This window comes from Felis catus, chromosome F2, assembly GCF_018350175.1.
Source record: "Felis catus isolate Fca126 chromosome F2, F.catus_Fca126_mat1.0, whole genome shotgun sequence".
NCBI classification, from domain to species: domain Eukaryota; kingdom Metazoa; phylum Chordata; class Mammalia; order Carnivora; family Felidae; genus Felis; species Felis catus.
The window spans coordinates 64902140-64927553 of record NC_058385.1 but is presented as its reverse complement, the minus strand read 5'-3'; the positions used below and the strand labels follow the sequence as shown (position 1 = coordinate 64927553).

Below are 25414 nucleotides of genomic sequence, written 5' to 3'. Positions count from 1 at the left end.
CTGAATTTACTTGCTTCAAAGTATGATAGGTAGGGGTACCTGGTTGGCTCAGTCAGTGGAACATGTGACTCTTGATCCCAGGGTTGTGAAATTTAAGCCCCACGTTGAGTGTAGAGACCTCTTGAAAATAAAATCTTTAAAAAAAAGTATGATAGGTAATGTTTACATTAGAGAACAATTTTTTTTTTCATCTCTCCAATGCTTTCAATTCCTGTAGACGTTTCTATTTTGCTTCTTGTTATGAGCTATGAAGGAAGGAAGCAGGGTACTCAGTGATTTATTTAAAAAAATAAAGACAGGGGCGCCTGGGTGGCGCAGTCGGTTAAGCGTCCGACTTCAGCCAGGTCACGATCTCGCGGTCTGTGAGTTCCAGCCCCGCGTCGGGCTCTGGGCTGATGGCTCAGAGCCTGGAGCCTGTTTCCGATTCTGTGTCTCCCTCTCTCTCTACCCCTCGCCTGTTCATGCTCTGTCTCTCTCTGTCCCCAAAATAAATAAACGTTGAAAAAAAAAATAAAAAAAAAAAAAAAAGACAAAAAAATGAAAAATGTTAAACCCAATTCTTACAAAAGAATCTAAAATTCCAGAATTTTCCAATATTAGCAGTACTAAAATTAGACTTGGGTAGGCAGAACCTCTGCCCTGGCACACTCACGGTGACGTGCCCACCCACATACATGCCTTTAGATCATGCTCTGGCAATGGAGGAGCCTGGGGTTCCCTGCCCCAAAGGCCAGATCCCAGTTCCTGGCCTGTGTGGCCACCTTCCCTGAGTCTATAGCCCTGAGGTGACTGCAAAGGAAGTGTGAGGAACCGAAGGCTCAAGTGAGGCTCAGGGGCATCTGTGGGGGGAGTGGCAAACAGATCTAAAGTGTGGTCTGGGGTGTCCCTGTATCCACAAGACCCTGGAAGTAAGAGAGTCAGTTTGAGAGGGGTGGTGGTGCAGGAAGTCGGGCCATGCCCTTACAATATCAGGTATAGAATTGACTCCAACTACGGGGTTGGAGATGTGTGAAAATAAGACTTCCAAATTCTTGATGAACCAAACGTTGCTACAACCTCTCCCGGTAGAGTTGGCAATACTAGTAATTGTCTTAAATTCTCATCTCTGCTTTGAGGATTTTGTCCCACAGGTATGCTCTGAATAACGTGCAAGAAAATGCCTTTCTTCACTTTCATTTATTTAAAAAAACAATTGGATATTTCCTTTGTTTCAGACACTAATTTAGGTGCCAGGGATATAGGAGTGAACGAAACAAACAAACGAACAAATAAAGTCCTTGTCTTTAAGGAGGTTATAGGTTAGTGGGGAAAAAAAGTATAAATAAATAAATTGAAATAAGTATAATTAGATAAATTTACAATAATATAAAAGGGATAAAAGTGGGAATTGGAAGACTAAAAGGATACATTATATGTATATACATATATGTTCATACATACAATATAGGTTCATATGTACATATATGTTCTTTATAATAATGCTACCCCTAGATGTTCACTAAAATAATGCTACCATAGCAAAAAATACCACGAAACAACTAACATGTCTGTTAATCTGGTCCTGGTTGACAAAACTAGAGTACAGCTAGATAAATACTGTTTATTATATAGCTGTTAAAAAATGAGGTTAAGGCTTTTTGCATATGCTGCTGAGGCAGTATCTCCAACACAGACTAAAAAAACCTGATGAGGTAATATCTCCAACACAGAGGGAAAAAACGTTTCCCTCTGTGTTGGAGATATTACCTCATCAGCATATGCGAAAAGCCTTACTTCATTTTTTAACAGCTAATGTACATTGTATGGTAAGTAATATGATTCATTTAAAATAATCAAAAGAACATATATGCATATGTATATATGTATACTCACACACACACACACACACACACACACACACACACACACATGTGTACCTGTGTTTGTATATCTGCATGGAAAATTTCTAGCCAACCAGAGCAGGAAGAGGCGATAGTGGCCACATGGAGTAGGAAGTACACTATTTGCTAAATGTCTTTTTGCTCTGGTTTAATTTTTTACCATGTGTATGTATTACTTTTCAAACCAATGGTTGTTTTAAAGACCCAGACTGGGCTGAAAAGGAAGTGTTGCAGTGTAGACTGGGAGCAGTGGAATTCCAACCGGAGCGGGCGCTGTGGCTGGGGAAAATTAACTGCTCCTTCTGGGTGAGGGAAATGTGAACAGGGGAGAGAAAAATCCAGGTGGTTGACGTAGATGAAACTCCAGTGAATGCATTTCCTGAGACACATCTAAAGGGGGGAGAAGCAGCTGAACCAGTTTTGAAACGAGAATATTTGCTGTAACATCCGACTGAGAATAAATTAAAATCATCCGAGGTTCCAGGTTGGGAAGCAGGATCATGGCAATGAGAGGTGGTGGTTTGATGAGAACCATGTTTGATGCATTCAAGAACGGTGACATTGTCTTCTCAGTAAGCTGTGAACCCGGAATGTAAGACACAGACTGAGGTTCTGGTTCCATGGTGCTGGGCTTAGGCTGGGTGAAACACCGGTGGAGGAAAGGTGTTTAGGACAGGGAGCATCTAGAGTCAAGAATCCCACTACAGGTAGCATCCAAAGGCAAGGCTCCGGAGGAAGCCAAGACCCTCTCTCTGAAGATACAAGGAGCCAGAGGCTAGGCAGAGAGAATGAGATGTCAGGACAGAGCCCCACATTCAGAATGGAGGCTGGAAGGCAGATCTGGAGAGGTGCCCGGGGCTTGGTAACCGAGACCTTTGCTCTGGGCCCTCTGCAGGTACAGACAAGAGCATGTGCTAGGAGGCTGAGATTCAGCACCAGCACAGGAGCCCAAGGTAACTTCCACTTCCTGCAAAATCAGAGTTGTGTCACTTTCTCATCTTGGCCTTTATGCTCAGGTCAAAAACAGACCAGCTATTGGGTACCACTTTATAGAATTTGTGGCACCTGTACCAGTAGAAAATATGGTATGAGACAAAGAACTCTCACGTCAGACTTCTAGGGGTCAATCACCACTTTCTAGTTTGAGACTTTGGGCAAGCTATTTAACCTCTCTACACCTCAGTTTCTTCACCTTCAAAATGGAATAATAATACTATCTCCCTTGTAGGGTATTATTGTGAGCATTAAAGGAGATAATGAACATGTAACACCCGGCAGGTGGTAAATGCTCAATACGTGATGATTGATGATAATGGTGATGATATAGCAGCATCAGGCAATGTGTGCATGACATTACTGCATTCAACAACAGCTTCAAGGTGACATTTATCTGTTTGAATCCCTCAGTGGTCTGGTAGGAGCAGAGACTGCTAGAAGTACTGATGAGGGTCAAGAAGAGGAAGCCAGCTGGAGTTCTTGTAACTTAGCCATCTAGCTAGTGCAAATGAGCTATAGAATTATTATTCACAGCTCTTGCCATCCCATCCCATCCCTCCCTCCGTGCTCTTGTGTCCCCAGGCTGGGAAAAATCTGTTATAGAATCATTCTCACGAACATGGGGATTTATCTATAGTTTCATGCATTGTATCCTTATCATCCACAGCTATACAGAGCCCCAAACTAGCTGTGGGTCTTATCATAATTAATCTTACTAATTAGGTTTTCTACTTCCTTTGTTTGCTGCTTCCCATTCCTTCAGAACTGATGCTGGGAATTTTATACTAGAAAGTTGCAGCTGCGTTCATATGCCATGAAGCTCCAATTACAGAAGAGACTTCCATAGCTCCATGAGTTCCGTAATCTAACTTCCATGCACATTAATCCTTCCTTTGTACTGGAGGTAACTCAAATTTTCTGCCCGTTCAAGTGTTCAGTGAATGCTTTCTTGTCTGATGTGGTGTGAGGATACTGGGGTGGGGTATTTTCTCATAGTACTCGATAGTTAGGACACATTTCCTAGAGAGTGTCAATTAATTGTATATTCATTTTCTATTGTTATTCTAAGAAATTTCCAAGTACTTAGAGGCTTAAAACAATGCAAATTTATCATTTCAGTTTCTGCAGGTCAAATTCTGGGCAAAGCAAGCGTCAGCTAGTTCTCTGCTGAGAGTCTCAACAAGACTGATACCAAGGTATCAGCAGGGCTTCTGGAAGGTCTGTATGTAAGTCCACTTCAAACTCATTCAGGTTGTTGGAAGAATGCAGTTTCATGTAGGACTGAAGTCCCCATTTTCTTCAGGATTGCCAGATGGGGGTCCATTCTCATCTTCGAGAAGCTACTTGCATTCGTTGGCTCCTGGTCCCTTATCTCCATCTTCAAAGCCAGCACCGGTGAATCAAGTCAAACTTCAACTCTCTCCAACCTCCTCTTCCACCGCATCTCTCCATTCAATTTCACAGCTCAAAAATTTTAATTTTGCCAGTTCTCAGTATATTCAAGGTCCAACAAAGAAACAAGACCAAAATAGGTGCATAAGTAGGTTTCAACTCCAATTCAATGCTAGTGGCTGTCACACATGTTGTGTAGAAAAGGATACTGAGTCTATAACAAAGTTGAACACGACCTGAGCTGTAATAATTGCTTAATGACATCGTCTGTATGTACTTGTGTGGATCTAGAGGTGGTGGACGGAGAAAGTCTCAGCATGAATGTCATGTGAAGTGCAGCACCTAAAAGAGACCTCCATGTTTGTTCTCTGAGTTCTTTTCTAATATTAGAACTCCTTAGAAAGTGAAGGCACGATAGGAAGATTGCTCCAGTGATGCTGGCCACTCTCACTGTTCTCTCGTATCTACTGTTAGACTGTTTGCTTTGACACATTCTGTATCACTGTTTATCTATGGTGCTAGGATGCTGGTACAACCAGCTGAGCAAAGCTATATTTTGATGTCTTGACTGGAAATTTGATATTCTCAGGCCCCATTCTTGGAGTCACATCTGCATTGTAAACTCTTACCTTGATTTATCCCATTTTTCCACAGTTGTATGCTCTTTTCCAAAAGATCACTCCCTGGCTCCCGTTCTTTGAGTTCTCTGGGTCTTCAAATAAGTTGTTCAGTCATTTATAATGCTCTTCACTCACATTTCCATTTGTTACGATTCCTTTAAGAACCAATCTCAAATGTCATCTCTTTAGGAAAACTTGATACAATTCATAATAATAACAGTTAATATATCTTAGATAAAAACTAGGTACTATTCTACTAAGTCTATAAAGTGACTATTATTATATCCATGTTTAAGATGAAGAAACAGAGTCAAATGACTAGCTCACTTCTTAAAGTAAGTCCAGTTACTAAGAGCAAAGTCAGGTTGCAAACCCATCTGGGTTCAAATATGAGTCTCTTGTTCTTAATTTGTGTTCTGATGTTAAAATGCTCTATGTTTAATTTTTTTAAGATTATTTATTTATTTTGAGAGAGAGAGAGCACACAGGGTAGGAGCAGAGACAGAGGGAGGGAGACTTCTAAACAGGCTCCGTGCTGATACAGTGCAGAGCCCAATGCAGGGCTTGAACTCACAAACTGTGAGATCACAACCTGAGTTGGAATCAAGAGTCAGATGCATAACCACTGAGCCACCCAGGTGTCCCTGTGACTCCTTAGGTTTAAATTAAGTCTTTCCTTCATGACCCATCTCAAGATCACTGCCTGCACAAACTTTTCTTAATTTCCCCAAGTATATCATGCCTAGATTTGAAATGTTCTCTTCTTTACTCCACTGCTGAGACCCTTGACATTTCTCTTCTTGTATTATCTTGTGTAATCTTCCTTTACTCTCTACATCTGGTGGGCTGCTTGTGACCTCCCTGAGGGCTGGGGCCAGGTCTTATTGTCTTATTTAAAGGACCCAGCATTCCGCCTAATAAATGTCTAATAAATAACCGAAGAATTGATGAGCACTCGTCTGAGTGGATTTTTAGAGAGCCTGACATAAGAAATTTTTCTGCTTATATTAGGAGAGTGTAAGGAAAGATGACTTAAGTTAGGCATGTGTTAGTTACCTTTAATCCCCCTAATTGAGGCTTTAGCTTAAAGTTAAATTCCAATATGATTAAAAGTGCAGTACTGATCTCACACGCCATTCCGGCCGTACGTCAATGCTCACCCACTGGGAGTATCAACCTTCCGAAGGTTAAAGCTAATGTCTGAGGGAGGAGCACCACCAGTTAGCGGTCCCAGAAGCTTTAGGCCTTGGGGATCTGCACAAAACAACCCGCCCCTTTTTTCACACAGTGATGTGACCACTTGCTAATCAGTCAACAACTGGCCTCTGTGATAGAATTTCTCCTCTGGATTTGCACAGTCCATAAAGGCAGAACTGTCAGAGGACTTTTCCTTTACAAAACACCATCAATTTCCATGAAAGTGTTTATTTAGCTCTGGGGACAGGAAATGACTGCACTCCCAAACACGGTGAGATAGGGTGACGCTGCAATTTCCTGGTCATTATTTGAGGCAAGATTGAGAACACAGTATACCTCCATACGTTAATTCAGAATGTTTTGATACTATCTATATACCTATAGTTCTCTCTCTCTCTCTCTCTCTCTCTCTCTCTCTCTCTATATATATATATATATATATATATATATATATATGTTTCTGTAATTCTTTTTATGTACGGATAGTAATTTATGAGATGTTCCCAAACGCTGTCCAAATAAGAGAAGACTCGGCTGAAAGTGACTCCAACGTTGAAGAAATTGTGATCTCACACAGCCACATGGTCTGTACATAGGGGTCAGTTAATTCAGTGGTTTGGTAGAATCATCAAGGACCCACGTTGCTAACATCTCTTTGCCTTGCCATTTTCATCATGGTAGACTTTGTCCTCAGCTTCCCCACTCAAGATCTCAAAGTGGGTGCTACAGCTCCCAGCTTCACATCATCATACCACCAGGTCAGAAAGGAAGAAGGGAAGGAGAGGGTAGTGTTGTACTGCTGTTAGTTGGAGAAGCGATTTGTCTGGTTAATTTCAATAAAGAATGAGACTCTGGCATGCTAACTAGTGCCCCCCGAGAGCCGTTGGCGTCCTCCAAGTTTTTAGCGGGCCTGGTGACATCCAGCCACCTGAGACTGAGCCATAGCAGGTTTGTGATGTTCTTAGCTGTCCAGGGTCACGCATTGCACTGCTTGGCTCAGCGTGTGCCTACCCTACCCCGGCAGGCACAGGTAAGCCACTGAATCCCATTTGTGATGGGGATCCCAAATTGACTAAAGGAATATAAAATACTATTAAAGTCTGTTTACTAGTTTTGAATATACCGCAAGTAATACAAATTCAGTCATGTTTAGAAGGGAAGAAGTCTGGTTTAAAATGTTTACTTGAGGGCAAATCAATACTTTCAGCCCACTAACGGAGAGTGTATTTATTTAGTCATGGCTCCAATGTATTAGAAAACACTAACTAGCCAAAACACAGTTACTATATTTTCTAAAAATTTTAATTCTAGATAGAAGTCTTAACTCATAAGCAGGCTGTTTTGACAAGTACTTTTTAAAGTCTTCGTATTCATTGTAATAACATTTTGCTAGGTTAATTTATAAAAATAGATACACAATTTGCTTTAAGTTTATAATATATTAAAGTTGAATAAATGCTATGTCACTTTAAATAAATATTGTGATTTTATTTTATTTAAAAAAACATGTTTTTTAAAAATTATTTTTAAATGTTTATTTCTGAGAGAGAGGGAGTGTGAGCATGTGAGGGGCAGAAAGAGAGGGAGACACAAAATCCAAAGCAGGCTCCAGGCTCTGAGCTGTCAGCACAGAGCCTGATGCAGGACTCGAACCCGTGAGCCATGAGATCATGACCTGAGCCGAAGTCAGAGGCTTAACCGACTGAACCACCCAGGTGCCCCAAACCATGTTGTTTTTTAGCCGTGAATACTTTCTAGCAACCTGTAGCAAGAGTCTCTCAGTACTTATTAGCAAAGACAAACAATCACCATGATTGGAAGATTAATCAAGATTCCCCTACACCTCCAGGAGCAAAAGAGGATTTCTGTCTCCCCTAAAGTAAGTATCTGCTGCAGACCTACTAAGTCCTGCTTCTCTGAACACAAAAGGAGGGACTGAGTTGCTATATCTGCCATATATACATAATTCTTTTTTTTTTTTTTAAGTAAACTCTACCCCCGGTGTGGGGCTTGAACTCACAACCTTGAGATCAAGAGTCACATGCTCTACTGACTGAGTCAGCCAGGCACCAGATACATCATTCATTTTTATCCCTCACAATGGCCTAGTATGGAAGGTCCATGTGATAGGCATTGATAACGCCCACCAACAAATGCAACTCTCCTCCGTTTAGCCACAGAGAGGCATGAAATTCCATGCATATTGAGACCAACCAGGTCATGTGACTTATTTTGCACAAGCAAATTTAAGTGTATGTGACATTACTTCTGAGCAAAGAGCGTTTAATTACTACACTAATTGCTAGTGCTCTCTTAGTCTTCCTTGGCAACGTGTGGGAGCTGCTGTGGAATAGAGGCACAGTGATTGGAACCATCCCATGGAAGACAGCCACCTTGCACAGAATATGAGTCAGTGTGAGAGATAAACCTTCAGTGTTTTAGGCCACTGAGGTTGTGTGTTTTTTACAGCGTTATCAGCTTAATTCGACTGCTAGAACTAGTCAACTGGAGTTGTGCCCATATTTTTTCCTGAGGGTGCTAACCACAAAAATTATGTAACTTACTCAGTTCTATCATCTAGTTCATCCCTACTTCAACTTAGACCTTCTTACCTTTCTTTTCAAAAGCTGGAGTAAAAGTAATCCTATTCATTTAAGGGGGAAGTGGCATGTAAATAGCGTGCTCTGAAGACATCAGATTCCATAAGCATTTAAGAAACACCCTGTTATGTTGCAAGGACATATGTCTCCTCCATATACATTGTTACATTTTGACCTCACAAGAAAAATCTGTGGAGCGGGAAATATTGATATAACCATTGCTCAGAAGAAGGCTCTAATGCAGAGGTGGCTAAAGAAATTCTTCAAGACCACCCACTAGTAAATGGTAGAAATGAAACACAAATCCAGCTTGTTTGGTTCTAATTCAATATACTTTTCACAATGCTATTCTATGGGCTTAGAAAATAAGTTCAAAGAAGAGGGGTGCGTGGGTGGCTCAGTTGGTTAAGCATCCAACTCTTGATTTCAACTCACGTCATGATCTCACTGTCATGAGATGGAGCCCCATGTTGGGGCTTAAGATTCTCTCTCTCCCTCTCCCTCTGCCCCCCCCACACTCATGCTCTCTCTCTCTTTCAAATAAATAAATAAACAAATACATACATACATACATACATACATACATAAAAGAAAATCAATTCAAAGATGGAAACTAGGCCCAAATAATATAATACTTCAAAAGAGTATTTAAAAGACATGATGGGTAAGAGTAAGTCATATTAAAGAGTTTGGACAAATATGTTCAAAGCCAGAATACAGGTACTAGTGGTACTTGAGATAATTTTGTGTGTCATCCAATAAGGTGTTCACTAGTATTGAACTGGACCTCTGCTTCATCTCACTAAGTATAACTAAAATCCCTGGACACTATATAAAAACAGACACAAGAAGATTCTGAGAGGTAGAGAGAAGATGATAGTAATTTGATATCGTTCCAAGGAAAGGTGTAATGGTGAGTTCCCTCGGTCTTCTCTTTGCCTCATGTATCCTACACTTGGAACCAAAGAAGCTGGTATTACAGACGATGCTTGGTTCCCCCAAAAATCATATGTTGAAATCCTAACTCCCAATGTGATCCTAACTCCCAGTGTGATGTGTAAGGTCTTTGGGAGATGACAAGGTTGTCAGAGTGGAACCCCATGAATGGCATTAGGGCCTTTATAAAAGAGACCTCAGAGAGATCCCCCACCCCTTCCACCAGGTGAGGACATAGTGAGAAGGTAGCCATCTATGAACCAGAAAGGGGACTCTCATGAGACACCTTATCTGCTAGTACTTGGATCTTGGGTTTCCCAGCCTTTGGAATGGTGAGCAGTGAGTTTATGCTATTTATAAGCCACCCAGTCTATGGTAGTCTTTCATGATATCCTGACCAGACGAAGACATCTGTAACCTGGGAATGCTGATGGATAAGGACACAAAAAGATCTCCCTGAAGGGCTTGCTCTCTTTAGTCGAAGAACCAGGAGAGAGGCAGATGAGCAGGACAGAAAAAAACTTTTAGATAATAATCAAACACCACAGCCAAACACCACAGAAAAATATCTCAGGTTCTACCTCCACCCACGCCAGCAAAGACAAAATGAAGAATCTAAATCTAGATCTAAATTTACCCTTGTGAGGCTCTAATGAGGCACCCCAACACCTCCCCTTGTGTGGTAGTAGAGATGTTGAGTAGACAGTGTCAGTGACTGCTGGGGAACCTGAAATTTCTTCACCCTCATCCATAATAATTATGTACCTCTCCACTTAGCCATCAGGATGGTGTCAAGTGAAGCCTAGTCACTATCACCCAGTGTTAGTGAGGCACCCACCACTGTGGTGTCAGTGCAGCCCATGTGGGTATCTAGAACTAACACCCTAGTAATAAGGAATCCTCCTTTTTGTGTGTGAGGCAGAGTTAAGGACTCTGGATTTCTGTCTCCACCATGAAGGAACAATATGGCATCCTCTCTACCTTCGGTAGTTGGGGCAATATCATGAAATGCCAGGTAAAACAAAGTTTGAAGAGATCCAGAGTCTCATAATTTAAACATTTCTGGAATTCAGTAAAATTACCTAGCACCTGAAGAACCAGGAGGATCTCAAGCCAAACGAGAAGACAATTAGTAGATGCCAATTTAGAGATGACACAGGTGTTAGAACTATGTGACAAAGATTTGAAAGCAGCCATCACAGTGCTTGAACAAGCAATTATAAATATGCTTGAGACAAATTTTCAAAATTGAAATCTCAGCAAAGGAATACATTAAATAAAGAAAAAACAAAGGGAAATATTAGAACTAAAATAAACAATAACCCGAATAAAAATATCGGTGGATGGGATCCACAGTAAAATAGAGAGGACAGAGGAAAAGAACTGGGGAGCTAAATGATAGAACAATAGAAATCACCCAATCCAAACAACAGGGAGAAAATAGAGTGAGAAGAAAACGAATAGAGCCTCAGGGACCCCTGGGACTACCAAAAAAAAAAAAAAAAAAAAAAAAGAGAAAGAAAAAAGATACAGCATTTGTGTCACTGGAGTCTCACACGGAAAGATCACAAGAACACAGCTGAAAAAGTACTCAGAAATAATGGCTGAAAGTTTCTCAAATTTGGCATGAGATACACCTACAGACTTGAGAAACAAGCTCTAAATGGGGTGGGGGTGGGGATCCCAAGGAAATCCATTCTCAAACACATAATGAAACCTCTTAAAACTGAACACACACAAAAAAATTGTGAAGGCAGACAGAGAAAAGCAATGCCTTTCTTTAGGGGAAAAATCATTACAATGACAGTCCATTTCTCATCAGGAAACATAAAGGTTAGGAAAAAGTGGCACCATATTTATCCAAATGCTGAAGAATCCTAGATTCAGTGAAAATACCCTTCAGAAATGAAGCGGAAATCAAGACACCCTCAGATGAATGAGAACTAAGAGATGTTGTTACCAATGGACCTGTCCAAAGAGAATGATGAAGGGAAGGTATCTAAACAGAAAGAAAACCATGAAAAAGACACGTTGAAAGGAAGAAGGAACACAGTAAGCAGAAACATGTGTGAATACAATAGGCTTTTTTTTCCTTCTGAATTTCTAAATTACATTTTCTGAATTATGCCATTTGAAGCAAACATTGTAACACTGATGTGGCTCTGAATGTTTATAGAGGAAATATTTATGAAAACTATTTTACTAATGGGAGGAAAGTAAAGCGTGGGAAGATTTCTATACTTCACAGATACTTCTATACTTCACAGGTGAAATGAGGACTGAAATAGACTGTGATCAATTGTATATAATGTGATGTGATGTAATGTAACACCCAGAGCAACCACGAAAAAGTTACGGTATTTTGAGTGTAAAATATGCACTCACAAGCATTAAAGACAAATCAAAATGAAATTCTAGAAAATATGCAAGTGACCTACAGAAAGACAGGGTAAGAGAAAACAGGGACAAAAAAACCCCAGAGAGAACAAACTCAAAATAAAGGTGGCACTGAATTACATAGTGAGAAAAAAAAATCTTCCCTTTTCTTTTAAAAAAAATTTTTTTAATGTTTATTTTTGAGACAGAGAGAGACAGAGCATGAACGGGGGAGGGGCAGAGAGAGAGGGAGACACAGAATCGGAAGCAGGCTCCAGGCTCTGAGCCATCAGCCCAGAGCCCGACGCGGGGCTCGAACTCACGGACCGTGAGATGTGACCTGAGCTAAAGTCGGACGCTCAGCCGACTGAGCCACCCAGGCGCCCCAAACCTTCCCTTTTCAATTCCTCTCAAACTTCTGATCAAATCAGGCAGAAGAGCCAGTTGGATGACGGGAGTCTTTAGCACTTCTCTGATATTGCTAACCTTTCCTTTTCTAACCTAGAGAGAGCAGGTCTCAGATTTGGAGATGTGACTGATCACAGTATTTGGTGGTAGTATTTGGCCATAACTGTATAACACTGCGTTTCACTGCATTTATTTGTAAGGTAACCTTCCTTATTGCAAAAGATAGAAGTTTCTATACAAGAGTCTCATAAAAGGTTTCTTTTTCAATAATTAGGGAGACGTGCTAGATTAACCTATTGAAAAATAATAAATACATAATAGTCATATATTCAAAAAGAGCAAATGTCAGAAAGATGGTATTCAAATGACCGAAGTTTGTGAACTCATTTTGGTAAAGTGGCAAAGCCATTTATTATCATATATACAGTAACCAAACATTTCTGTACTAAGTATTCATTATTCTGTACTAAATATTCATTATTCTGCACTAAATATTCATTATTTGTATATATATGTGTGTGTACCTATATATGTGTGTATACACACTTGAAGTTACCTTTATTTATTTTTTATCGAAGTATAGTTGACATGCTGTTTACATATTTTTAAGCCCATTATAATGTGAACTCCTTTAAATCAGAAAAGATATTAATTTTGTTTTCTTAGCACTTAGTCTTATATTTGCCGCATAATGTTCTCAGTAAATGTCTGAGTTAGTATCTAACTGAATAGCTACAAAGGGAAGCATAGAAAAGTACGAGTGAACTCCACGCCTTTGCTATGCTTTGCCTCTGGCGGGCCAGGAGTATAAATATTGTAAATAAAATACATGCTTGAGTTTTTTCTAAGCGTGGGTTTATGTATGCATTGGGCCAGTGGATCTACAGCTAAGAAGATGAAAATGGGTGGTATCATGGCACTTCGCCAGCACCAACGAGAACAAAAATGTGAGTGCTTCCTGATGTTTCAAATCCAGTTTTTATTAAACTACATTTGGTTTTCAGAAAGATTAAATATTTAGCATAGACATATGTCCATTTATATTATAATTTTAATCAGGCACTATATGCCAGGATCTTATTAATTTTTAAATTTTGGGGGTTTTAAGCACGGGGCCCATTCTTGAAGAAGATGGCTATATTTAATGAAAATTATTATTAGCTAGGTTGATGAAAAATAAATTCTGCACGTATATGTGTGTTTCTGTATATATCTGTGTGAATGTATTGTGTATTTAAAACTTTAAAACTCTTGTTTTAATCATGTCCTTTCTACTTACCTAATGAACTTAAAAAGTGGAGAAAAATCTCTCAAAAGCTAACCTCTCATTATTTCTGGAGATAGCATATTTTCTCTTATAATATAAAATTATCTGAGGATATGAACAGTCCCTTTTCACAAAGGAAAAAAATCACTCTGTGTGTGTGTGTGTTAGTGCACATGTGCACGTGCACGAGTGTGTGTATATAACAGCCAAGTTGCATTTATGGCTTAGAGTGTATGGCAATCCTTTCTTAGGCAAGTTTGTTAACACTCTCAGATGCAAACAATATTAGAGATGAATGACTAAATTTTCCAGATGTGGCCTGAACAGATTTGCACTGGAAATAGGTAAGTATCTTAAAAGTTAGCATATTATCGTGCTGTACAAAATTGCTATTAAGTGTGTGAAACCAGCTGTTTTTCAAAACCTCCTGTTTGAAATAACCTTGGCAGTATTACGTACTTAGCAAACTCCTTTTCATACATAAATACAAAGGTAGATTTTGATCTGTTCTTGTGCAAACTATCACAGATTTGGAATATGGTCTCTCTTACTGAAATTTATTGTATTGCTCTAAGATTTTGTGATGCGTCAGGGAAACAAAATGAGTAATTTACTTCTGAAGAATAAGAGTTCTTTCTCTGAAGACTAAAGTAAGAAGTTAACAACTTTTACATTTTACTCATTTGAACATATAAAGAACAATTCCAATTAATTTTTAAGGAGTGAAAATTTGTGATATACTATAGATGTCATGGAGAAAACATTACACGATGTCTTGCATAGCATATTGTGACAATTTCTTATTCCCCTACTTCTAGGAACAATGGCTTGTTTCTTGTTTTACTCTAATGACCATTTGAGAAGAATGAAAGACCGTATTTGTGGGAAATGACATTTCAAAACTGGGAAAAAGGGAAGAGAATATTCATGAGGAAAGAATGATTCATTTTAGAAGATAATTCTTTCTGATGCACAATAAATTAGTTAAATATATAGTTTATTTCTGCATTCAGTCAATAATTATTGAGAGCCTACTATGTGCATAGCTCTGGTTTATCAATGTTATTTTGGTGAGCAACACAGAAAAAATTCTCCTCTATACAGGACTTCTTTATGGAGAGAAGTCCAATTATAAGCAGGGGGAACCATAAGGTCATGTAAGGTAATAACTATAAGGTAATAAGGTAAGTCATGAGAAGTACTATCAAGAAGAGAAAAGAGGGTGATGTAATAGCAAGTGATTAGTAGAGAGAGAGGACGGTATATTTATACTAGAAGTCAAGGAAGGTACTATGGTCTGACTGTAGGAATTCAGATAATACTTGGTACTTTAAGGGTACTGCATATCACAACACACACCCACACCCACAAATGCACACACACAAATCTGTTTAAAAAATGCACACAAATACTTGGGTGCATTTGTCACCTCACATCCATTAATGCAAGCACAATGTTGGCCTTGACCTTAAACACCCATCTTTGGGACTAGTGTCATTCAGGTCCCTGGAAAAGGCTTCAACTCTCTTTGCCTTATGTTCTCTAAAAACTACAGTGGAGGTTTGGCATTGTCCACCATTGATGTTGAAGTGGACACTGTTTGGAGTCTATAGAAGATTTGAGCGACTGACTTACTGAGGTAAGAAAAAATACAAATTCTGCTCATTTAAAATTTTTTTTAACATTTATTTATTTTTGAGAGACAGAGAGAGGCAGAGTATGAGCAGGGGAGGGGCAGAGAGAGAGGGAGACACAGAATTTGAAGCAGGCTGCAGCCTACGAGCTGTCAGCACAGAGCCTGACACGGGGCCCAAACCCACGAACTGTGAGATCATGACCTAAGCCAAAGTTGGATGCTCAACTGACTGAGCCACCCAGGCACCCCAAATTCTGCTCAGTTTAATGTATAGATTCTTTCATAGAAGGAATCATTTCTTAGTACAACACCTGGTCTATTTTCTTGCTATTTGTTTTTTAACTTTTGTTTCTGGATATTGCACATCAGGATAGTATTTGCTATATATGCATATACACATGCATCCATCTTCATCTGTATCAGTATATGTCTGTATCACCTATATATGTATACCTGTGTGTAGAAGGTCTGATGTAATATGTATATGTCTTATACCAATTTTTGAATTGAGATATAGATATTCTATAAACTCTATAATTGAAAAAGTTGTAATTTTATTATTTACTACTTATTTAAGTATATGATTTAATATTTAGTTAAAACAAATTTTTTAAATAAAAAATGTTTATATGAATATATTAAGATGTTATATATTTTTAATTTTAAATTGATAGCCATAAGTTATTATTTGCCTTTTGTCTTTCTAAATTTAAAAATCTTAGTTAAAAATTAACTATTCAAAAACATGACAAATAATATTACTGATATTTATATTTAAATGTTTACAATATTGACAAAAGCATATTCCAATATTATGTATTTTAAGTATGTTCAAAAATGGTATACTTCTACACTATTATGTTAACAAACTCGACTTTAAATAAATTATGTACTCTAAACAAAATCAATTAAATATTAATTTTGATCCTTTTAATCATTATTGTGAATTTGTTCCAAATTGTACAAACACACTGAGTACAACAATACAATGAATTGTATTGCTAAAATGAAGGCAAGGAAATTAAATTCATGGAATCATTATATGTTTATAAAATATGCATGTCTTTATTCTATTACCAATCTAAACATCACCAGCCCTTCAACCAGAACACTGAGACATGCAACAGTAATTACATTAAATTCAATTATCTGATACTTTGCCCACCTGCAATCACATAAACCCTATTGCTCTACATAAGGACATATTTGGAGGATTTAACAAAACACAACATACTCTTGTTAGCTTGTTAGTCGGTGATTTAGACATGAGGTCTGTGAGTTATCCTAAGCCCAACAAGTGTTGGGGTGGACCTGCCTGTAAGGCAGTATGTCAGCTATGCACAGCTCTGAGCGCAACGAGATAAAGATGCTTGGTGTGTAAGAAAAACAGCAGAAAACGGTGTGACTAATGCCCGGATTGCCGCGGAGACTAGAGAAGAGATGAGACGGGAAGCAGTGATCCAGAGCAGATACGGTAGTGGTTGGCACTAGACTGGTAACCGCGTAAGTGGAGGAAGATGGAATTCGCACGCACTTTGGAAACACCGTTGACAGGACTGCCAAAAGGTCCCATACAAGATATGAATAAAAGAATCAAGATGATTCTAAAGTTGTGTTTCTTGAGAGCAAATAGAAGATAAACTCAGGTAATGCACCCATTTACCAATATGCAATCAATAATTACTCCGAAGATTGTATTACTATAAATACGTGGAACGGTGGATGGCCAGCAATGGAAAAGTGATAACAGTAACAAAAACAATGATGCCTAACGTCTGAATATTCCATTGTACTTATAAAGGATTCACTACATTGTCTCATTTGATGCCCATCACAATTCTCTGGGGCTACTTATTTTCTAAATGTTACAGATAAAATTATTGAAAAGATATATTGCTTAAGTGCCTTATCCAAGATTCCAAAGGTTCAGATCTAAGGAAGGAGTGGGGAAAAAGAAATACCTAGAGTAGATTCCCGTCTCAGAATTTCCTACTAATGATGACTTGAGAATTGTGTTCCACACTTCTGACTTCAAGTACTACTCTTTCTACTATACCACAGGCCGCATTACATACAGTGCATGAGGAGTTGACTATCTTAGGCTTTCAGTTCTAAATGTCTAATGGTTTGTGTGCTTTAACTTGGATCGTAAAGGCAGCAATAAAAACCTGTCTATAGAAATTGCAGACACTGACTTTTCTCCCTACCTATAGTGAGGAGGTTTCTGCATTCACCTTAACTTTATAGCACCATGAGCATTCTATCACTCATTCGCTTTATCTGCAAACCACATTATGGGCTTCTATAAGTAACCTTTAAAAACATTTTTTTTAAGTTTGGTTCTTAAAAATATTAGAGCCTTTAATGATTAGCTTAAGCAGTACTAGCCTTGCTGCCCACAGTTCCCTGATGTTGCATCCCTGTCTTCAAATGAGGCTCAGTAGATATAATAATAGGTGACTGTGTTCCTTTATATTTCATGAAGATCGAGTTTTAATGAATCATCAGTTTTGCAGTATAAGCAACTGGGTCCACTTTTCAAAAGGTCACCAGAGTGCTGTCATTCTTTGTACAGGTATTTAATCTCTAAGTAACTGATGCTGTATTTAAATATGTACAGTATTTGACATTAGGTTTTGTACTAATAAATGTTGGAGGGCTAACCACTGGCAAAATCTGATCAGATAATGGCTAAAGTAGAAATTTGTAATAGTACTAAGTGTATCAACTAAACCTTAAAGGACAAGTTTTGACTGAACATAGACAAAATGGAGGGCAACTTTATTTCTATTCATGTTTATATTTTCAGAAATGATAGCTTACATGATATTTTAGGAAAGTCTGAACCTGTCATCTTGATGTGAAATACAAAATTTGTACTATATAAATGTACAATAACTTAAAAGCAATGTAGCTATTTGAAAATATCGCTGATTTAGGGTAGCTCTCTCTTTAAAACAAAAAAATTTGACTATAGAAGGATAAGTCACATTATAAATTATAAAGTTGCTAACTCTTATCTCATTATTAATGTTGATCTTTATCAATAATATTCTACCATAAACAGTGACTCTCTTTTGGTGATGCTCTTGCCATTAAACAGAGCTTCTTAAACTTTTTTGGTGTTTGTAGATCATTCTGAATGGAATAAAATTTACAGACACTCTTAGAAAAAGCCATGTGTATTGCAGTAAATGAATTTTGCACAGGGTTCACAGAAATTCTTCCCTTAGAGAAGAATCCTCATTCTATTTAATGACCTCCATTGGTGACTTAAGAATGTTTTCTTCTTTATTTCAAATAGAAACTTTTATTACTTATTACTGTTCAGATATTACTATCTGCAAGGTTTTGGGCATTTTGTTTGCTTGCTTTTTTTAAAAAAATTTTTAATGTTTAATTAATTAATTTATTTTTGAGAAAGAGAGAGAGAGTGTGCAAGTGGGAGAGAGGGGCAGAGAGAGACAGAGGGAGATAGAGAATCCAAAGCTGACTCTAGGCTCTGGGCTGTCAGCACAGAGCCTGATAAGGAACTAGAACTCACGGACTTTGAGATCATGACTTGAATTGAAGGCAGACACTTAACTGAATGAGCCACCCAGGTGCCCCAAGTTGTTGTTGTTGTTGTTTTTTAACATACCAAGTCATAGTATATCGTGAAAGGAAGTAAGAAATTGTACTTTAATGCCAGTCACCAAATTTTCTACTACAATACTCCAAGCTGACTCTTCAGATTATAAGTGTGTATATAATCTAAATAAATGAGTTAGTTGCTGATGTATAAGAATACACTGGGGGGTGCCTAAGTGGCTCATTTGGTTACACTTCTGACTCTCAGTTTCAGATGAGGTCAAGATCACAGTTTGTGCGTTCGGGTCCTGAATCGGGCTCTATGCTGACAGTGTGAAGCCTGCTTGGGATTCTCTCTCTCCCTCTCTCTGCCTCTCCCCCCACCCCTTAACATAACATAACATAACATAACATAACATAACATAACATAACATAACATAACATAACATAACATAACATAACAACGTAAATAAACTTGGCCTTGGTGCTGCTTTGGGAATATGCTTTTCTTCTTTTTCATCGAGGTACATGTTACCTACAGTTAAATGCATAAATATTAGGTCTACGAATTAGTTTGACAAATATGATCATCGGTTTAATTAATTCACCAATCAAGATTTCCTTCAGCTCATGATATTCTTTTTGTCCTTTTCTATTCAATCCTGAACTCCTGTGGGCAACTATTGTTCTTATGTCTCTAAATGAAATAAAATATAGTAAATTTTTTGGACTGGCTACTTTCATTCAACATAAAGGGTTCGAGGTTCATATATGTCATGAAGTTCACCAGTAGTTCATTTTACATTGCGGAGTGATACTTTAGTTTATGATAATCTTCCGGTTGGTTCATCCTTTCTCCTAATAATGGACATACCGGCACATATTTCATTTCTCAAGGGTGGAATTATTGGGTCATAGGATTACTGTAATGAACTGTCAAAAAAGTTTTGCAAATGACTGTACACTTTAACCTCTGCACTCATTTCTTCATGTCCTCACTGAAGTTCGATATTATCAGGGCTGTTGAGTTAGCTATTCTGCTTATTGTAGAATACTTTATCATTGTTGTTTTACTATGCATTTTCTAGATTATTAACAATGTTGAGTACCTTTTTGTGTACTTAGGAGTCATCCATATATACTCTTTTGATAAGTCATTCTTTCAACTTTTGCATATTTTGTTTTAAACTGAGACGTCATTCCTTCTACTATTGATTTGTGAGTTCTTTGCATATTTTGAATATAATCCTTTGTCAGATATTTGCCTTGTATTTGTGCCTTTTGTGAGTCAATGGTATGTTTTCTTGCTTTGTTAAGAGTGCTTTGGGGGGCACCTGGGTGGCTCAGTTGGTTAAGCATCCGACTCTAGATTTTGGCTCAGGTCATGATCTCACGGTTTGTGAGATCAAGCCCTGTGTTAGGCTCCTTGCTGATAGCAGAGAGCCTGCTTGGGATTCTCTCTCTCCCTCTCTCTCTGACTCTCCTCTGCTCATGAGCATGCTCTCTCTCTCTCAAAATAAATAAACTAAAAAAAAGTGTTTTGGATGAGTGACAGTTTTTAATTTTGAAGAATTCCAATTTACCATTTTCTTTTATGCTATGTGCCTTCTGTGTCCTATCAATATTTGCCTACCCTAATCTTGCAAACATTTTGTCCCTGTTTTTTGTTGTTGTTAGAAATTTTACAGCTTTTGTTTCTACATTTTAGTCTAGCATCTATTTCAAGTTAATTTTTATATATTTTGCATAGTGAGGATTGGGATATCTTATTTTTCCACATGGGTATGCCTGTATACTTTTACAAAGATAAATTAACTATATATGTTCAGGTCTATTTCTAAACTGTTTTGTTTCATTAAGATAAAATTCCACACTGTCTTGATACTGTAGTTTCATATGAGTTTTTGAAATCTGGTAGTATAAGATCTCCAACTTTATTCTTTCTTTTCTTTCCTTCCTTCCTTCCTTCTCTTTCTTTTTCTTTCTTTCTTTCTTTCTTTCTTTCTTTCTTTCTTTCTTTCTTTCTTTCTTTCTTTCTTTCTCTCTCTCTCTCTCTCTTTCTTTCTTTCTTTCTTTCTTTCTGTTATTCTAGAGCCTATCTTTTCCATATAAATTTTGTGATCAGCTTGTCCATTGCTGCAAAAGTTTCATGGGATTTTGACTGGTACTGAACTGAATCTGGGAAGATCAATTGGAGAAGAAATTACCTCTTTATAATATTTAGTCTCACAATTCACAAGCATGGTGTATGTCTTCATTTATTTAGGTCTTTGTAAATTTCTCTCAACATTTTTTATAGTTTCCAGGGTACTTGTCTTGCATAAATCCTTGAAATTTTATCTCTAAATACTTTATACTTTTTGATGCAATTGTGAATGACATTTTAAAAATTTGTTTTCCAATTGGCCACTGCTTATATAGACACACATTTGACTTTTTGGTATATTTACCTTGAAATCTATGATATTGATAATTTTGCCTCTTGTTAGCTTTTTTGTATATATCAAAGAATTTTCTTCACACAAAGGTCATTTCATTTGTGAACAAAGGCAGTTGTAATTCTGTCTTTCCAGTCCCTGTGCCTTTTATTTCTTTTCTTGCCTTATTATACTGGCTAGGACCTATAGTATAGTTGAATAGAAGTAGTGCAAATAGGCACCTTCCCCCCCTGCCCCCTCAATCTTGTAGGGAAAAACACTCCATCTCTTCCCTGTTAAGTACGACATTATGATTTTTTTGATAGATCCTCTTTATAAAATTGATAAAGTTTGTTTTTATTGATCTTTGCTCAGATATTTTATAATGGGTAGAGGAAGAGCTTTAAAAGTGCTTTTCCTTGGAAGACATCCAGATGGCCAACTGACACATAAAAAAATACTCAACATCACTCATCATCAGGGAAATACAAATCAAAACCACAATGAGATATCACCTTACACCTGTCAGAATGGCTAACATTAACAACTCAGGCAACAACAGTTGTTGGTGAGGATGCGGAGAAAGAGGATCATAAGGAATGTAAGGGAAGGGAAACAAAAATAATATAAAAACAGGGAAGGGGACAAAACAGAAGAGACTCATAAATATGGAGAACGAACTGAGGGTTACGGGAGGGGTTGTGGGGGCGGGAAGGGCTAAATGGGTAAGGGGCATTAAGGAATCTACTCCTGAAATCATTGTTTCACTATATGCTAACTAATGTGGATGTAAATTTTAAAAAATAAAAAATAGAATTATAAAAAAAGTGCTTTTCCTTGGGGTGCCTGGGTGGGTCAATCACCTAAGTGTTGGCTTCAGTTCAGGTCATGATCTCACAGTTCATGAGTTGGAGCATCCCATTGGGCTCTCTGCTGTTAGTGCAGAGCCCACTTTGGATCCTGTCTCTCACTCTCTGCCCCTCCCCCACTGATGCGCGCGTGCATGCGCACATGCTCTCTCCCTCTCTCTCAAAAATAAATAAACATTTAAAAAGATGTTTTTCCTTCAGCCATTGAGATGGTCATCTGATATCTTTGTGGGTTTTTTTTTCCTCTGTTATTTGGTAGATTGCATTAATTGAAATTGGAATATTTAACAAATTTTGCATCACTGGAATAATTCTGATGTAATTGTGATATACTATGTTTTAAAGTTATTGCTGCCTGTTATATTTTCAAATATTTAGTTAAAAATGTTTTCATCTGTGTTCACAAGAGATATTGGTCTTAGTTCTCCTTGCTTGTAATATGCTTGTCAGATTGGGTATCCGAATTTTTCTGGACTCTTAAAATTAGTTCAGAAATGTTCTCTAATGCTCTATTTTCTGAAATAATTTATCTAGAATTGATGTTAATCTTCCTTAGGTGTTTGATATAAAAACCAGTGAAACTCCCTGGGACCAAAGTTTTCCTTGGGCAGGAGGTTTTATATAAAAATTCTATTTAAAAAAATCAGATATAGGACTATTTGGATTTCTGATTATTGAGTCAGTTTTGATAAGTTGCATTTTTCAAAGAATTTGTTTATTTCATCTAAGCTGTCAAATGTATCACCATAAAGCTTCCTACATAACTCTCTTATCTTTTAATATCTATAGGATCTGTGGTGATGTCTCCCCTTTCATTGCCAACAAAAGAGTGTGTTTCTTCTCAATGTTTTCTAATGTCATATTTATTAGGATTTAAAAATTTTTGTTAATATTTTCAAAAAAGTAACTCTTACCTTTCAAAATTGTCTCTATTATTTTTTACTTTCTATTTTATAAAGTTCTGCTTTTTAAAATCATATTTCTCTCTATTATTTAGTTTGTATAATCCTATTGATGTGTCTTTAAATTCAATGGGCTTTTCTTCTACAGTGTCCAATCTGCTATATGCTCATCCAGTGAATTATTCATTACTGACATTCTGCATTTTTTCACTAGATTGTTTTTTATACAATCCTCTTATTTTTCCAACTACATCACAGCTGAATCTAGAATATATTACATGCTTTGTCCAAAAGAGCTAATAGATAGCTCACATTTATTTAAACCAGAAGTAGAAATTCTGCCTGATCTCAACAATGTATATTAGATATAAAACAAACCATAGCTCTCTTCTACTATCATATCTTATATTCTGCTAAGGAAAGAGGTTGAGTGAATAACATTTTACCATATTCATGTACTTTTAGTGTTGAACATACACCAAAATACACTAAAAAGTGAAAAGCTGAATCAATTTTTTAAAAAATAATCCAAATGAAATGAAAGGATCATGCAAGGTGTTAAAATGTCCTTAGGCAGTACTTTTTTTTTTTTTACAAACATCTGTTTCCAATATGAGACATAGTTTAGTAAATCAGTCACATTAGAACTAAGAACATTTTTTAAAGCTTTTTGTTAAAAATTCATATGTGACCCAAACACATTAACAAACACTGCAAGCCAGTCAGACCTCAACATAAAGGGTGAGTATTCTCTAAGGAGGAGATGATTGCTTTTTGATGTTTTTAGATTTAGATTTTAGATTTTAACTTTAGATCAATAATGAAATAAAAATCTATTCAGCCTGTACTTTGTGAGTGTATCTCAAACTTTAATCCTTTTAAGAGCCATTGAGAGAATTAATCATGCAGTTTCCTAGGCATGATTGAGTGGTTCTAGAGTGACCTCCAGGAATGTTCACTTTTAATTAGACTTCCAGGTTGTGTCTTCAACCACATGTCCTCAAACCATTGAGTAGGAGACAATTAATACTAGATCCCATTTCATAGTTAGAAAAGTCCCATGAGATCAGCAATACCATCTTGAATTTAAAATAGACCAAACTGATGTAAAGGTCATTAAAAGGTAAAAAAAAAAAAAAAAAAAAAAAAAAAAAAAAAAAAAAGATGTGAGCCCAATATTTTTTTAAGTTTATTTATTTATTTTGAGAGAGAGAGAGAGCAAGCAAGCATGAACAGGGGAGGGCCAGGGAGAGAGGGAGAGAGAATCCCAAGCAGGGATCAGTGCAGGACTTGAATTCACACTCACAAACCATGAGCTCATGACCTGAGCCAAAATCAAGAGTCAGATGCTTAACCAACTGAGCCACTTAGGCACCTGAACCCAAGTCTTTTTTGTCTCTTATGACCATGGTCTTTTAGTGAAACACATACCTTGCTTTCTAGCCAAGTATAGAGTGTAGCTACACCTTCCTAATTTACCAAAAGGCTTAACCTTCAAATCAATGCAGTCATCTTACAAACTCTTATTTCCTTAAAACGCAATATTAAGAGTCCTTTAAGTCAACCTTGATAATTCTTTCTCCCTTAGTGCCTTCATCCTCTTTCATTATCAAGAGGAAATTTTGACTTTACATCTTAAATAAGTCCCTGCACTTCTTTCTATCTGCAACACCATTATCCTGATGCAAACTACAATCCTTTCTCTGAACAGCACTTCACTGACATCCACTCATGTGTATTTTCAGTCTATTGTCCACATTGTAGCTGAAGTGATCATTTCAAAATGCCCATCTGATCATGTTTAAAATATTTCAAGGGTTTCCCATTATTTGGGGAATAAAGAACATGTCTTAATATGGCCAACATAACCCTACATAATTTGTTATTTACTTTTTCTCTAGCCTCATCTGTACCAGGATTTCTCTCTCTCTCCACTATAGACACTTTGGACTTTTATAGTTCTAAAATATGCCATATTCCCTTCCACCACAGGGCCTTTGCACATGCTGTTACCACAAGCTGAAATGCTCATTGCCTCATCTTTATCTAATCATCTTTCATTTTGAAGGTGTGAACTCAGTTATTACCTCCTCTTGGAGATCTGGTGCATCTCCCTGAATAAGTCAAATTACCCAATTATAAGTTTACAACTCACTATGTACCTATTCTTATTAATGTTTTCATTATTTATTTATATCTGTTATTATAAGTAGGTTGTAGACTTAATAAAAGCAGACAAAACTTAGTTTTGCTCCCTATTTTCAACACTTATCCCAGTGCTAGAACACATGAGGAACTCAAATATTTTATGAATGATCACATCATTTAATTAATTATCTTAACAGTGA

At 37.3% G+C, this 25414-nt stretch overlaps 1 protein-coding gene across 9 annotated transcripts in view; it reads right to left on the bottom strand.

Moving 5' to 3' along the window:
- Positions 1-25414, bottom strand: part of LOC111558559 — a 471686-nt gene that overhangs the window by 7223 nt on the left and 439049 nt on the right. For 6 of the 9 annotated variants that reach the window (XR_006592170.1, XR_006592169.1, XR_006592168.1 and 3 more), the window contains one exon: positions 4898-5043. The exons of the other annotated variants lie outside the window; for them this stretch is intronic. The gene's annotated coding sequence lies outside the window, so the exon portion shown is untranslated. The remainder of the gene's footprint in view (positions 1-4897; positions 5044-25414) is intronic. 9 annotated transcript variants of the gene reach the window in all.